At 38.6% G+C, this 17,191-nt stretch overlaps 1 long non-coding RNA gene across 3 annotated transcripts in view; it reads left to right on the top strand.

The window, feature by feature from the left end:
* The first annotated feature begins 1,581 nt into the window (after positions 1-1,581).
* LOC140692959 (uncharacterized) overlaps positions 1,582-17,191 on the top strand; it is a 47,879-nt gene continuing 32,269 nt past the window's right edge. For all 3 annotated transcript variants that reach the window (XR_012068599.1, XR_012068598.1, XR_012068600.1), the window contains exons 1-3: positions 1,582-1,857; positions 4,413-4,527; positions 9,471-9,605. This is a non-coding gene — a long non-coding RNA (uncharacterized lncRNA). The remainder of the gene's footprint in view (positions 1,858-4,412; positions 4,528-9,470; positions 9,606-17,191) is intronic.

Raw genomic sequence — 17,191 nt, 5'->3', positions numbered from 1 at the left:
TTAAATGTCCATTCATTATGGATAGATATGTTATTGATAAGTTGGTTCCCTATTTTTGTAGATGCAGAAGTTTTTATACCTTCACAGACATTTCAGTCTTGCAGAGAGAAAAATTTCTTTGCATTTTGCTGAACTTGACCGGGTGGCTTTAGCGAATATGGTCCAGGCCTCCAGAGGTGAATACACATCCAAACCTGAACCATTTGAATGTCTGCAAGAATTTAAGAGTCTAGAATGTCAGATCTGGAGTATAACTCTGGTGAATGACATCAGTGACTGGACTCAAGAATACTCCATTTGAGTGCAAAACTTTCATAAGCCAAAAAAGGCATTGAAATTGTGGCAAAGCCAGAGGCTTTTTTGTGCCACATATGGCCACAAACCCATGGGGACAACCACAGGCCTTCTGGAGTGCCAAGGGAATTCCATGTGAGGAGTCCAGCACTCACAGGAATCCAGTAAGTCCCTGCCAGCCAGAGCACCATCATTGCTACTGTACTATTTTGAGCAAATGTCTTTTCAACAGGTTCAAATTGGTTTGTTGTTTTTTTTTCCATAAAAATAATCAAACAACTTCTTGTTCCCTTGGTGAAAGTAAAAGCCTAACATTTTCTGATTTCTTTTGACAGAGGAAACATGAGCCTGTGAATCTAACTTCATCTGTGTTGGTCTACAGCTGGGAGCAACCAGATCAGTGTCAGTCCCCTTGCAGCCACTGGCTGGGAGCCTGCATATTACCTGGAATGATATTTGAAACATGTCACACTAGCCGTGCCTTCGCTGTGGGCTGGGAGGCGAGTCAGTCAGAATCTGCATTATGGAATGTATGTTTCAGATCCACAGCTAGGAGATCTTTTTTAATAGCCAGAGAATATAGTCATAAATATATCTATTAATGTATTTATGTAAGAACTGTTTTAAAGATTTTTTTTATTATAAAACTTACCCCCCAAAATTGAAAATGAAAGAACAGTGGAATTAAAAATCATCTGTACCTTAATTATACATAAAGAATCTTAAAATCCTTCTAAACATTTTTTTGTTCAAATGAAGATATTTTTCCCTTCCAAAAAGGAAAATTATTATTTCACATTTTTTGCTTTCTCCTTTTATTATATATTCCATATCAATAAATATAATTCTTTTAAATCCCTTTTAATGACTGTTTAACACTATATTGAACAGATATGTAAATAGTCCTAGGTTTCAGAAATTTATAAAATTGTCATTGCAATGCCACTGCAAAGAATATTTTGGTGTTTCTATTTTTAGTTACTAATTTGGACTAAAAATTAACAAGTTTGCTTTTTTCATCTAAAACATTGGTTATTTTATGAATGAACTGTAAGGATTTTAAATAACTTTTCAGTAATTTCAACAAAGAAATTATCTTTAAGGCAAAAATATATGATAGTTTGCAAATCAATTTTTATTATATCTTCACCTTTACCAGTGTCATATGTGTGTGTGTTTACACAAGTGCTTTAACTACCAGCAATGTAAGAAAAATCTGTGTACTAAAAATGTGAAAATAGTTTCCTGGTTTGTGTTTTCATTCTCCCAATATAGGTTTTGGGTGACAAGCTTCTATTTGCAAAAGTATACACCCTGTGGGAGGTGCTCTGTACATACGCTGAGATACTGCACATAATATTGCCTCTGAAGCCCAATGATCTGAAAACCCGGTCCTCAGCCTTTGGTAATTTCAGCTGTTTTATGAAAGTCCTCCAAGTGGATCAAAGTATCATCAAGCCGAAGCAAGAATTTTTCATTGCCCTATTTGAGAAGAGCTGCGTGAATGACTTTTATATTCAGGATAGAGATATATTCTTCAATCCCACCACCAGAGGCCGCATTGTAAGTCTAAACCGAGTTTAGCTGCTGTCTTGGGGGTGATTTAGAACCTGCTGTTGAATTATCAGTGATTTGGTTTGGTTGGTTTGGTTTGGTTTTTAAAAGCTGCCCATAAAAAGGAAAAAAGAGAAAGAAAAGAAATATGCCTAGAGATTCCTGTTAGGATAGTAAACAGTGTCTGGTTAGTTACCCTGTGTAAACCACACGCTCTCTTAGAATCTTTTTAGGTTTACTTCATCCTTTCTCAGATCAAGTATCAAGTAAGGGACAGTGTTAAAAAAAATTCAGGATTAACAGGCTTGTGAGCTCCAGGATCTGCAAGGCAGCTTTCCCTCCCCATGGTGTAAGTCAAATGGCAAAAATGAAATAAAGCACCACATATCTCCTCCGGTGTTAACAGGAAAAGGCTAATCTTCTGGACCTTGTTTGTTCCTGGGTAAAATGAAGATAATATATCAGGAGGCGACAAGCTCATTTAAGGCAGGCACCATGTTGCCTTGTTCACTGCTGAATCCAAGGCACCGGGAAGGCTGAGTTTAACGAGTGAATGAATGAACTGTAGTCCCCCCAGAGTTACCATGTGGGACAGTGAGGATTAGCAGCTAAGAGCATAGACTCGAGAGGGAAGGGTACAGCTCAAGTGATGGGGTGCATGCTTAGCAAGCATAAGGTCCTGGGTTCAGCCCCCAACACCTCCTCTAAAATAGACAAATAACCCTAATTACCTCCCCATGCCCCACCAGAATTACCTTATTATCTCCCCACCACCAAAAAAGAAAAAAAAGAGAAGAGGCCAAGAGCGTAGACTCATGCTGGAATACATGTGCTGGTTTCTCGCTGTCGACCTTGTAAATGTCACTTAGCCTCTGTGTCTCTCAAGTTCCTCACCAATAAAATGGGGATAATTTTAGCACCCACCTCGTAGAGCTGCTATGGAGATTAATGAATCTATGTCAATGTTAGAACAGTCCTGGCTAATATTAAGTACTATGCATCTGTCAGCTTTTTTCATAATTGCTGACAGATGTTATTATCGACCAAAGAAGTATTAGTTCTTTGTAAGGGAAATGCATGTTAGACCATTTCATTTATCATTTTCTGTAATTCAGGCTTTTCCCTCTGAAATACCATTTTCTGTCTGTGCACTAGAAAGCCACAAGTTTTTCCAAATTTCATCTGTCTGGGTTCTTGTCATGACGGCAATACTGCAGAGTGCTGACATTTTTTAGGGACTCTGTGTGAGATGACAGCGACCCCTCAAATTCAGGAGCGCTTTCTCTAACTGATAACATCTCGCTTGAAATGAAGTTTTTAAAATGTAACAGCTTCAGACGCTTAATGATGCCATAGATGCAAGGATGTTCTATCTAAGCTCTTTAAATAAATCCTTTCATTGAAATAAAGGAAATACTATATTATAGCGTTCTATGACTTTGCTATCTTTGCTATCCATTTATCTGACTCTCTAAGACCAAAGAAAGCAAAGAATGAATTGATCATTACTACTGTGTGGTACACATATTTGTGGATGAAGACAATACTGAAATGTACTGTTTAAGATATTAAAATAGACACTAAACTGCTGCTTGATGCACATGCACGAACAGAACAGGGAGCTGGGTGCAGGGAGCAAACACTGAGTTTCCTGGATCAGAGACCCAGCATAGCAGTCCAGCCCAGCAGTCCATATGATTCATATTTATGTCCCAGCAATATTAGCAGTGAGAGTCTGAAATGAATTTTGGGGACACTTGCAAACAGCTGTCATGATTACTAATGTGGGACACCAGGATTCTACAGTGTTTAGTTGGCAGCTGCGCACAACCAGTTCTTTTCCACTAAAGCCTCTTGTAATTGCTGGTCCCACATCCAGGCTGAGGAATCATCTCATGTGGTGTTTGGGAGGGAGATAAGTGGAGTCAGGACCCATGTTAAGGCTGGGTGGGTAATAATCTGGTGCTAGTACAGGAGAAAGGAAAGTAGGTCAGGTGGGAAGGAGAATGACTGGATTTAAATTTTGGTTCTTGAGTAAGCTAATTATATAACAGCATGTCAAGTTTCTTTGTTGTTTATATTCCATGCGCTGTCACCGAATAACTACTGAATTGTGGGGACAAAAAGCCTGGGTTTTAGAATTGACCCTGCCCCCAACCTGCCAGAGTCCAGGTTCCTCTGGGTGTCCAAGGAGGGGGCTGAACCATCAGGTGTCCCTCCACTGCAGCAGTTTGGGCACTTGGTTGGCCTAAATTTTTTGCTGTGGAAGACTGGCTCGGTTGTAGGACATTAAGCATCTGCAAGGCTCTCACCAGGTACCCACGGTGGTCCTAGGACTGTGACATCCAAGCATTCCTTTCCACCCACGTTTACAAATGACCCTCAGGGGGTTAGTATTAATCCTGGGTGAGAATTATGAAAAATTATATGGTACCTCCATCCCTTCTGGCAAGTGAGGGCCCCTTATTTACAAATGACCACGAAGTGTTAGCACCACATTTTATCAACAGAACACGTGAACACGTGGTGACAGTGATGCTCACCTGTTTGCTTCTGCTTCCCAGTGCAACTTCAGCCTATGTCAGAGGACCTCAGCTGCCCCAGCGAACAGGGCCTTCTGTACAGGGAATGGGCTCCTCCTCGAAGCACAGACAAGAAGCAGCCCTTAGATCTCCTCAGGTGAGCTGTTGTGGAGAGCACTCCAGTGGGAAGAGCTCAGGGTTGCCCTCACAGCATCTGAGTGTGACAGTCCTCCAAGAGTATTACCAACCAGGAAGCACACAGGAGCTCTGAGCTTTGTTGCCCCCAAGTTTTTACTGGAGGCTTTATTAAAAAGACATAATTTATTGGGTCACTACCAACATGGCTAACCCAAACCCTAATTGTAAGTCAAAACTTTCCTTAGCCCAAAACGCTGAGCCCCTTCATCTCCTGGTGGTCACTCACTTGTCACAAAGCTCAAAGCCCCACTCCTCTAATCACATGGTTGGTGTCTCTGACAGGCCAGTCCCCATCCTGAGTCGTCTCATGGACACAAGCCATCCAAGGGTCCACCATGAATTGCAAAGGCACTCCTACTTGGAAAATTTAAAGGCTTTAGGGGTTGTTCAGGAACTGGGATCAAAGACCTACCAAATTCTTCATTAAATAGTAGTAAATGTTCGATTTCACTTAAATTATAAAATAAGAGAGAAATTCTCACTGCTTTGCTGTATCTGATGTTTGACACCGGTTCACTACACCACGTGACTGTAATGTCGCGCTCAGCATGTCTTCTCAGAGCAGCAGTGCCGGCTGCTCCCCGGGAGATTATGCTGTTTGGGCAAGGCTACTGGGGGGAGGGAGGCCAAGGAGAACCGAGCAAACAAAAATAATCGGGCGAATAAGGAAAAAATGTAAGATTGAAAAGAAGGAATTAACACAGTTTTGAGATGGGAGGCTTGGGGGGAAGTGAGTCAAGAAAGCTATCTTTGAGTAGGTTACATGTGAGCTGAGATGGCGATAAGGAGGCTGGACTTTGAGGATCTGGGAAAATTCACCCCAGGAATAGAGGCAGCTTGTCCATTGGCCCCGAGGCACAAATGTACTCAGCATGTTTGAGGAGATACTGGAGCCAGCGCTGGTGAGAGTGCTGAGACGCAAGGTTTAGAAGGGCTTCAGGAACATGGAAAGGAGTGTAGACTCTAAGTGCAGTGAGAAGCAGTCATGATAGTTTAAGCACTAAAGTAATTTTCTCTCACTCACAATTTTTCAAAGATAATGTGGAGAATGAATTGCAGGGATCCAGGAAGCAGGGAGGCCGGGTAGGAGGCACTTGGAGTGGGCCAGATGAGAGATGGTGGGAGCCAGGGAGGAATGCGTTTGGGGAGTGGAGCTGACAGGATGCAGTTATGGGCTGGCTGTGGATGGTGAGGAGAAGAGGAGGGTCAAGTTAGCCCCAGGTCGGCCTGGAGCCAGGTGCCTGTTCTTTCTCATCTCAGTGCCCCATGCAGGTGTACCTACTTTGGCAAACCTCTTAACTTTCAAAATGAAGGTTTTATAACACGGAAGTCTTTGTGTTTGTTTCACATTTTTTGGAAAGATTCAAACATGTACAGAAGTAGAGAGAACAGCACAGCCAGCCTGCCTGTATCAGTCACCCAGCTCCAGAATTATAAACTCAGAGTCACTGTTGTTGCACCTTTCATCTCCACCTCCTCCCTTCCCCCACTATGGGATCATTTTGAAGACAATCCTACATAGCTTAACCTTTCATTAGTGATATGACATGGTCTCTTTCTAATACAATTGGAATATTCCTTTTTTTTTAAGGGTTACAAAATAATTCCCTGATTGTCACAAAAATACACTTTTAAGTAGTTTTGGGGTTGAAGTCAGGATCCAGAATAGGTTCAGACATTGCAGCTAGCATATCTCTCAAGTGGGTTCTAATCTATAATTTTCCTGTTTCTCATTTTCCTTGAAATTTCTGAGGGGTTCCTCTATTTCCTGTTTGTCTGATTTCATTCTCCCCTGTGGTGTTAGACTTGTTTCTCCATCCTATGTATTGGCTTTAGCTAAGTGATTTGATCCTCCCCTAAAATCTTGATCTGATTGAGGTTCAACTTTGTGCAAGAATACTTGTTCTGTGAAGTTTTGTACTCCTGTCATAAGGTACATATTGTCCAGTTAACTCTTTTTTGGTGACAGCAGTCAATAATGATTGTCACCCGGGATCATTATTTCATAAGGGATTTTATTTCATGTGGTCATACTCTTATTTTCTCCTTCAATTATCAGCAGGATCACAGACATGAAGAGGCACTTTCTCATTAACCAGTGTATCGTGTAGAACACAGTTTTAAGAGGATGTTTGTACATATGTAAATATTTAAAGTTGATACATTTTTCTTTTCTTTTAATTTTCTTTTTCTAATGGAGGTACTGAAGATTGAATCTAGGACCTTCTGCATGCTGAGCACACACTCTGGCACTGAGTGTACCCCATCCCCCTTGAGATTAATGTTTATATGATATTTTCCTTCTGTTATTTTTGTTTTATGTTACACAGAATTTGACTGCAGGGCAATGGGTTTGATGGCTCTTTAATCATTCTTTATGGGCTTTTGGGGTTTGTGTGTGTGTTTGTGTTTGTAAAGAAAACAATTTTCCCACTAGTTTAAGTATGTTTTACTAAGGAAAATATGTTGATCTGTTCCCTGCTCCTGGTCCATGTGTTCCCTTTGTTGCTTCCCACTAGTGACCCCTTGATCTCTGTGACAAGACTAGCATGTCTTTAATCCAGGTTGAAGGAGATCTGAAGAGATTTATTCAAGGAGATGAAATTTGAAGACAATGTATTGGAAAGTTTTGAGAAAGTTATTCATTAGGAGAAGGTCTGGGGTTGAATTGTTATGTGCACAGAAATCTAAGCTATGAACCACCAAGACAATTATTAACTCCAGGGAAAACAAAGTAGGGAAGGAAAAAGTAAGGCTAGCAGACAACTTGCTACACCTGTGAACAGTCTGTACAGAGTCCTAATAATGTAAAGCAAGGATACTGAGCTGATCAAAATTATAATGTAATTGTATCAAAAGTTTGGAAGAATGAAGGTTTGGGTGTGTAGATGAGATGGTGTTTGAAAGAGAGCTGAATCCTCATTTTCCAAAATAGAAAGTTAAATAGGTGATACATAAAGATGAAAAAGTCTGTAGGCTGTGTTACAAGGATATTAGTCAGAGATAGGGAGTAATTATTCTAAAAGTCAGCAGTAGGAGCTGAACGTGGTTGCTTCTGGCCAGGAAATGGGGCGTTTGTTGGGAACTGCTCCTTTTTACAATCGGTTTTCGAGAACGGTTTGACTATTTAATGAATGTGTGGTATAAATTTGATAAAAGGAAATCAAAGCTGAATTTTGAAAAATTGATGTTAAGAATTGGGGTGTTTTTGACAGAGAGAGATAACAATTAGACAAAACTACATTTGAAGGGATCCTCATTATTCCTAGCATTTCAGCAAGGACTAGGAGGCAGGCATTTGTTTAAGGTTCAAAAATTCTTTCTGACCTTCTTGCCGACATGTAACCTTTGGAAGTAATGAACACTCCGTCACTGTAAATATCCAGGCAGAGGCTGCCTGACCAGCTCTCTAACTGTAGCAGGGTGTGTTTACCATTGGCCAGTTGGAGCAGGCAACTTCTAACATTCTTTCAGTTTTGAATGTGGCATTTTCAGGACGGATAGTTGATAAGTATTTATTACAAAAAGCTTAACAAGAAAGAGTCCAATACACCTCAAACCCATTGCCAGGGTTTTCTCTGCCAGATACCATCCTGAGACTGCCATCTGTGAGCCAGGCCACAAAGCCCAGTCACATGAGAATGAACACACTTTGTCACTCCTATCTGATTTGGCATCGGGCTCAGCCCTTTTCCCCATGGGATGGTCCAAGCCCAGGTCTCTGATGATGGAGCTGGTCTCACAGCAGCCCTGTGAGCGCTGATCCAGCCCAAGGGGGTTCCTGCGTGAAGTTTCCCAGGACTACAGGCTTTCCTCTGAGCTGAGTCCCCCCTAGCGGGAAGCTCCAGCCTGAGCCGGAAGCCTCAGAGAGAACTCAGAGCTGAGGGAATCCACAGGTTTTACCCAGCACTGCCTAGTCAGCAGTGAGCCAGTTGAGGGAATTATCAGCAAAAGCAAGACACACCTGAGCCGCCGTCTCATTGTTCCGCCTCAACCCTAAACCCTCTGTGTCTGCCTGTCTGTGTCTGTCTCCGTCTCCCTGTCAGGACCAGCCTGGCACCGCTTCATGCTCTGCCTCCTTTCTTCTAATCTTGCCTCCCTGGCCTGTTCCATCTACTCCAGATTAACTGAGAAACATTGAAGGGTTTTTAAAACCTAGGAACAACAGTCGTGCTAGATACAAAGAATACAGGGCAGTACCTTCCTCAGTCACATCCCTCCTGCCCTCTCCCATTCCCACAATGAGTTTTATAAATATTTTGTCAGACAGACATTGCACTCCCAGTTGTTATTATTATCAGCCATTTCCTTATTATCTGTGGTTTACGATTCATTTGCTCCAGGGAAGTTCCCGAGATAAGGCAGGAGCAGATGACTGAGCCAGTTGTTGGTGTCCACTGTGTGAAGCCTGTTAAGAATGATCTTTGGGGGGATTTGTTGAATGTGCCAGACTGTCCAGTGAGTGGTGATGATCCCCTGCAACTGCTCTGGAGTCGGCCTCGTCCCCTCCATTGCTCTTTTCTCATTTATCTCTCATCAGCAGGTGAACCAGTGATCAGTACTTCTATGATATGTAAAACATTTCTTATTTCACGGTAGAATTTCGGGGCTGCTATAAAAAGGCATATGTTTTAAGTGTGAATTGTCAGAGGTTTAAACGTAAAGCCACCTTGATTTAGAATCAGAAATTAATATGATGGAGGGAGGGTATAGCTCAGTGGTAGACTGCATGCCTATCATGCATGAGGTCCTGGGTTCAATCCCCAATGCGTCCATTTAAAAAATAAAGAAATAAACCTAATTATGACCCCCCAAAAAACAAAGAAAAAAGAAATTAACTTGAGGATGAAGCTACAGAGTGATTATATGTGTCTTCTGAAACTTCCTTCTGTCTTTCTGCAGGAAATTCTATGGGAAGAAGGTCTGAATCTTCTTTGCTTGGCTGGGCTATTACACTCAGATGCTCCTCCTGGCAGCAGTCGTGGGGGTGACTTGCTTTCTGTATGGATATTTTAATCAACATAACTGTACCTGGAGGTAATTTCTCTTTATTCCTTGTTACCGTGCTTACTTAACTTAGAATGACATTCTCCAGGAGCATCCATGTTGCTACAAATGGCCTATATTGTCAGTATTTATGGCCGAGTAGTATTCCATTTTATAAATATACCACTTCTTTAGCCAGTCATCCGCTGATGGACATTTAGGCTGTCTCCATGTCTTGGCTATTGTAAATACTGCTGCTATGAACATTGGGGTGCAGGTGTCATCTTGAAGTAGGGTTCCTTCAGGATATATGCCCAGGAGTGGGATTCCTGAGTCACATGGCAAGTCTATTCGTAGTGTTTTGAGGAAACTCAATACTGTTTTTCACAGTGGCTGCACCAAACTGCATTCCCACCAGAAGTGTAGGAGGTTCCCGTTTATCCACAACCTCTCTAGCATTTGTCATTTGTGGATTTTTGAATGATGGCCATTCTGACTGCTTTGAGGTGATACCTCATTGTACTTTTGATTTGTGCATCTCTAATAATTAGTGATATTGAGCATTTTTTCATGTGCCCATTGATCATTTGTATGTCTTCATGGGATAATTGCTTGTTTAGGTCTTCTGCCCATGTTTGGATTGGGTTATTTGGTTGTTTCTTATGAAGTCATATGAGCTGCTTATATATTCTGGAGATCAAGCCTTTGTCAGTTTCATTTGCAAAAATGTTCTCCCATTCTGTAGGTTGTCTTTTTTTTTACTTATGGTGTCCTTTGCTGTACAGAAGCTTGTAAGTTTCTTAAGTCCCATTTGTTTATTCTTGCTTTTATTTCTATTGCTTGGGTAGACTGCCCTAAGGGAACATTTCTGAGATGTATGTCAGATATTTTGCCTGTATTTTCTTCTAGGATGTTTATTGTATCTTGTCTTATGTTTATCTTGCTGAAGAGACCGTCTTTATTCCATTGTATATTCTTGCCTCCTTTGTCGAAGATTAGTTGACCAAAAGTTTGTGGGTTCATTTCTGGGCTCTCTATTCTGTTCCATTGGTCCATATGTCTGTTTTGGTACCAATACCACGCTGTCTTGATGACTAACTCTACAGTATTGTCTGACGGCTGGGAGAGTTATTCCTCCAGCCTCTTTATTTTTCTTCAGTAATGCCCTGGAAATTCTATGTCTTTGATGGTTCCATATAAATTTTATTGTGATTTGTTCTAGTTCTATGAAATATGTCCAGGGTAATTGCATAGGGATTGCATTAAATCTGTAGATTGCCTTGGGGTGTGTGACCATTTTAACAGTATTGATTCTTGCAATCCAAGAGCATGGGATACCTTTCCATTTTTTAAAGTCTTCTTTAATTTCCTTCACCAGTGGTTTATAGTTTTCTGTGTATAATTCTCTCACGTCTGTGGTTAGATTTATTCCTACATATTTTATTACTTTGGGTGCTATTTTAAAGGGGATTGTTTCTTTACTTTCTTTTTCTGTTGATTCATCATTTGTGAAAAGAAATGCAACTGATTTTTGAACATTAATCTTGTAACCTGCTTCCTTGCTAAATTCTTCGATCAGCTCTAGTAGTTTTTGTGTGGAACTTTTAGGGTTCTCTATATATAATATCATGTCATCTGCATATAGTGACACTTTTACCACTTCTTTTCCAATTTAGACCACTTTTACTTCTCTTACTTGCCTGATTGCTGTGGCCAGGACTTCCAAGGCTATGTTGAGTAGGAGTGGTGATAGTGGGCATCCTTTTCTTGTCCCAGATTTTAGTGAGAAGCCTTTGAGTTTTTCACCGTTTAGTGCTATGCTGGCTGTAGGCTTGTCATATATATCTTTTATGATGTTGAGATATGCTCCCTCAATACCCACTTTTGTGAGAATTTTTATCATAAATGGGTGTTGAACTTTATCAAAAACTTTTATGCATCTATTGAGATGATCATGTGGTTTTTGTCCTTTCTCTTGTTGATGTGAAGTATTACATTGATTGATTTGCATATGTTGAACCACCCTTGTTTCCCTGAGATGAACCCCATTTGAGCATGATGTATAATCTTTTTTATGTTCTGTTGGATTCTATTTGCTAGTATTTTGGTAAGGACCTTTTGCATCTGTGTTCATCAGTGATATTGGTCTGTAATTCTCTGTTTTGGTGGTGTCTTTGCCTGGTTTTTGTATCAGGGTGATGGTGGCTGCATAGAAAGTGTCTGGGAATATTCCTTCTTTTCAATCTTCTGGAAGAGTTTGGAAAGGACTGGTATGAGTTCTTTTTTGTGTGTGTGTTAAAATTCCCCGGTGAAGCTGTCCACTACTGGACTTTTATTTGTAGGGAATTTTTTTTTATTGTTTATTCGATTTCATTCCTAGTGATCAGTTTGTTCAAGTGGTCAGTTTCTTCTTGATTCAGACTTGGTGGTCTGTATGTTTCCAGAAACTTGTCCATCTCCTCTAGGTTATCCATTTTTTTCCATGTAGTTTTTCATGATATTCTCATATGATATTCAGTATTTCTATGTTATTTGATGTAATTTCTCCATTTTCCTTTCTTATTTTGCAAATTTGTGTTCTCTCTTTTTTCTTCTTTGTGAGTTTGGCCAGAAGTTTGTCGATTTAATTTACTCTTTCAAAAAACTAGCTTTTGGTTTGAATATTTTTTTATTTTTTTAATCTCTATTTTTTTATTTCCTCCCTGATCTTTAATGTTTCCTTCCTTCTGCTGACTTTTGGGTGTTTTTGCTCTTCTGTTTCTAGTTCTTTTAACTGGTGGGTTAGATTGTATATTTGATATTGTTCTTATTTGAGGAAGGCCTGTATCGCCCTAAACTTTCCTCTTAGCACTGCTTTTGCTGCGTCCCAAAAGTTTTGTGTGGTTGTGCTTTCATTTTCATTTGTCTCAAGGTATTCTTTAATTTCAGCTTTGATTTCATCATTGACCCATTGGTTTTTTAATAGCACGTTGTTTAATCTCTATGCTTTCCTTTTTTTCTCTTTTGTTTCTCCTTAGTTGATTTCTAGTTTCAATGGCATTGTTGTCAGTAAAGTTGCTTGAGATAATGTCTATGTTCTTAAAATTGTTGAGGCTTATTTTGTGACCAAGTACATGATCAATCCTAGAAAATGTTCCACACGCACTTAAAAAGAATATATATCCTATTTTAGGGTGTTGTAATGCTCTGAAAATATCCACTAAATCTAATTTTTCTATTGTATCATTTAATTTCTCTGTTGCCTTCTTTATTTTCTGTCTGGAAGATCTGTCTAGTGATGTTAATGTGGTGTTAAAATTTCTGACAATGATTGTATTCCCATCAATTTCCCCCTTTATCTTTGTTAGTAGTTGTTTTATGTACTTAGGTGCTCATGTTGGGTGCATATATACTAATGATTGTAATATCCTCATCTTGTATTGCTCCCTTAATCATTATAAAATGTCTTTATTTATCTTTCTTTATGGCCCTTGTTTAAAGTCTATTTTGTCTCAAATCAGTACTGTTACATCTGCTTTTTTGGCATTTCCAGTTGCATGGAATATCCTTTTCCGTCCATTCACTCTCAATCTATATGTGTCCTTCTCCCTAAAGTGTGTCTCTTGTATGCAGTGTATTGAAGGTTCTTGCTTTATTATCCAGTCTGCCACTCTGTCTTTTGACTGGAGGATTTAGTCCATCATTTACAATAATTAATGATAGATGAGTGTTTATTGCTATTTTGAACTTATTTTTGCAGTTGATTTGGTATTTCTTCTTTGTTCCTTTCTTCTTCCTTTTGTGGTATGGTAACTTTGTTTTGTATCATCTTGGATTGTATTTAGTTTTTGTGACTCACTTGTAAGTTTTTGGCTTGTGGTTACACTTTTTTGTAAGTTTGTTAACCAATTACTGTAACTGTGTGTACTAAACAGATAGAAATGTAATCTCAAACCCATCCTATGGAGAATACAATATTTAAAAAAAAAGAAGAAGGAAGAAAAAATACTCTATATTTTCTTGCTTCCCTCTCCCACTCAATGATTTAGATATCTTCTTTTACAGTTTCATGTTTATTCTATTTGTAATTCATGGTAGTTATCACCTTTCCAGTTATGAGTTCTCATTCCTGTAGCATCCTGCTTCTTTTCTATTTAGAGTAGACCTTTCAATATTTTTTTGCATGGGTTTAGTGTTGCTAAAGTCTTTTAGTTTTTGCTTCTCTGTGAAATTCTTTATCTCTCCTTCTATTCTAAAGGATAGCCTTGCTGGAGAAAGTATCCTAGGCTGCATCCTTTTTTTCATTAAGAACTTTGAATATATCTTGCCACTTCCTTCTGGCCTATAGTTTTTCTGTAGAGAAATCAGCTGAGAGCCTTCTGTTGTAACTCACTCTTTGTTTTTCTCTTGCTGCCTTTAGGATCATTTCTTTATCCTTCAGTCTGGCCATCTTGATTATGATATGTCTTGGTGTGGGTCTCTTTAGGCTCTTCCTGTTTGGGAACCTCTGAGCCTCCTGTGCTTGGGTGTCTGAATCCTTCTTTAGGTTTGGGAAGTTTTCAGTCATGATTTCTTTAAATACCTTTTCCATCCCCTTTGTTCTTTCTTCCCCTTCTGGAACCCCTATTATGCATAGATTGGCATGCTTTATATTATCAGATAGGTTCCTTATATTGCTTTCATTGTTATATATTTGTTTTTCTCTCAGCTGTTCTGATTGGGTGCTTTCTGTTGTCCTGTGTTCTAGGTCACTTATTCGTTCCTCTGCATTATCTAGCCTGATTTTTACAGCCTTTAGGTCAGATCTCATTTCAGCCAATTAATTTACCAATTCTAATTGGCTCTTCTTTATAGCTACTATTTTGTTTTTGACATATTTTATGTCTCTAAACACTATCTCTTTTAGTTCCTTCAGTAATTTGATCACTTCTTTTTTGAAATCTTGATCTAGTAGGCCATCAATGTCTATTTCATTGATCATTCTTTCAGGGGATTTCTCTTGCTCTTTTAATTGGGAATACTTCTGCTTTTTCATACTGCTCATATCTCTCTGGCACTGTGGCTTAAGGAGTATCAGTTATCTATTGTGGTCCTTAAAGGAGTTTATTTATTTATCTATCTAAAGCCTATGTGGAAATAAAACTTAAAAACGAGAGAGAGAGAGAATTTTAAAAAAATGGAGGAAAAGAAGGTTTGAAAACAGTGTATAATCAACAATAGAAGAGCAAGTAGAAGCAGAATAGCAGTCGAGTTGAGATGTCTTTTTAAAGCCTTAATAAAATGAAGAAAAATATCAAAACACAATATTTAAAACCTGTGAATAATCAATAACAGATCAAAACCAAGAGAATTAAAAATGAAATGAGAACTGTAAATGTATAGAACTATTTAAAAACTAAGGATTAAAAAGGTAACAGAAAATAAAACAGGTATAAAAAGATTTAAAAAACAAAGATGCATTCTCCTAGAGACTGTGCACTCTTAATGGTTTTATTGAGAGGTCTTTGTGTCTTCGCCCTGTTTCACGAAATCAGCTTGCTCTCTTGGCCCCCTCGTCTGTGCTACTCACAGTGTCCGTCAGCAAGAATATCGTGCACCTCCAACACTGGGTCAGGTGCTGCTCTCCTTCGTGGTGGGCAGGTGGGTTACTCCCCCTCCAGAAGCCACAGTCAGTGCTGTGCCAGTTGCTCCATAGGTGGGCTCAGCTTCAAGAATAACAGCTTTATGTAGGTATAATTCACATACCATAAAATGCAGCATTTGAAAGTGTGCATTAGTGTTTTAAGTACATTTCAGGGCTTTGTAGACATCACTCCCAAAAGGAACTGGTACCCTTTAGTAAGTCAGTCCCTAACCTTCCTTTTCCCTTAGCCCCCAGCAGCTACCACTCTACTTTCTGCCTCTATGGATTTGCCTGTTCTGGGCATTTCATATAAGTAGAATCGTACAGTATGCTGCCTTATTTGATTGTCATCTTTCATTTAGTGTGACGTAGTCTAGACTCATCCATGGTGTAGCATATATCAGTACCCAAATTCCTTTTTGTGTTCAAATAATATGCCATTGTTATAAATACTCCACATTGCTTATCCATCCATCAGTTGATGATGAATAATTCTGCTGTAAATGCTCATGGACAAGTTTTTGTGTGAACACATATTTTCAGTTCTCTTGAGGATATATCAGAAAATGGAATTGCTGGGATTTATTCTACTTTTAAAATTTTGAGGAATTGCTAAAGTAGTTTTTATAGTGACTGCACCATTTTATATTTCCAGTAGTAATGTATGAGGAGTCCAGTTTCTCCACATCCTAATCAACACTTTATTACTGGGTTTATAGATACATATTTATATATCCTATATCATATATATTTGTCATCCTTGTTGGTATGAAGTGGCATGTCATTGTGCTTTTGATTCTGTTTCCCTAATGCCTACTGATGTTGAACATCTTTTTATGTGCTTATTTCCCATTCGTATGTTTTTTTGGAGAAACATCTATTTAAATTCTTTGCCCATTTTAATTGTATTTGTCTTTGTATTGTCACGTTTTAAGTCTTCTTTGTCTATTCTGGATAAAAGTCCCTTATCAGGGAAAATATTGGAAATAATTTCATCCATCCTGTGGATTGTCTTCTTACTTTCTTGATGAAGCCCTTTGAAGCACAGAAGTTTCTAATTTTACTGAAGTCCAGTTTACTTGATTTTTTTCTTTTGTTGTTTGTGCTTTTGGTGTCATATATTACAAGTATTTGTAATCCAAAGTCCTGAAGATTTTCTCATTGTTCATTTTCTAAAAGTTTTATATTTTCAGGTCTGTGATTTATTTTCAGTTAACTTTCATAAATGGTGTTAAGATAAAAGTTCAGTTTTCTTTCTTTCCAGGTGTATGTGCAGGCGTTCCAGCATCATTTTTCTAAAGATTATTTTTTCCCCATTGGATTGTCATGGCACCTTTGTCAAAAATTATTTGGCTACGTGTAAGAGATTGTTTATGGACTCTCAGTTCTTTTCTCTCAATCTATTTGTCTGTCCTATATGCAAGTACCACACTGTGTGGGTTAGTTTTGTTAGTGAGTTTTGAATTTGGAAACTTGAAATCTTTGTTCTTTTTCAAGATTGTTTTGACTATTCTGGGTATCTTGCATTTCCATATTAGTTTTAGGATCAGCTTGTTCATTTCTGCCAAAAAGCCAGAGTTGCATTGCATCTATAGGTCATTTTGAGGACAATGGCCATCCTAACAATAATAAGGCTTCTGATCCATGAACACAGAAGAGCTTTCCATTTATTTTAGGTCATTTTTAACTTCTATCAGTAGTATTTTAGTTTTCTATATACATGTTTCAGACATTTTTCTCAGTATTCCACATATTTTTCTTAATATTCCTAAGTATTTTATTTTTTTGATGCTATTGTAAATGAAAATGTTTCCTTCATTTTATTTTTACATTATTCTCTGCTGTTGTATAGAAATATAATTACGTTTTTATATATTGATTTGTGTCTTACAATTTTGGTCAGACTGGGTTATTAAATATAATAGGAATTTTTTTCTTTACTCTCTTTATTTTCCTTTGTCAATTCCTTGTGATTTTAATATATAATATCATGTCATCTGGAATCAAAACAGTTTTATTTCTTTCTTTCTAATCT

This window comes from Vicugna pacos, unplaced genomic scaffold, assembly GCF_048564905.1.
Source record: "Vicugna pacos unplaced genomic scaffold, VicPac4 scaffold_19, whole genome shotgun sequence".
Classification (NCBI taxonomy): Eukaryota; Metazoa; Chordata; class Mammalia; order Artiodactyla; family Camelidae; genus Vicugna; species Vicugna pacos.
This window is presented reverse-complemented; position numbering and strand designations above follow the sequence as displayed.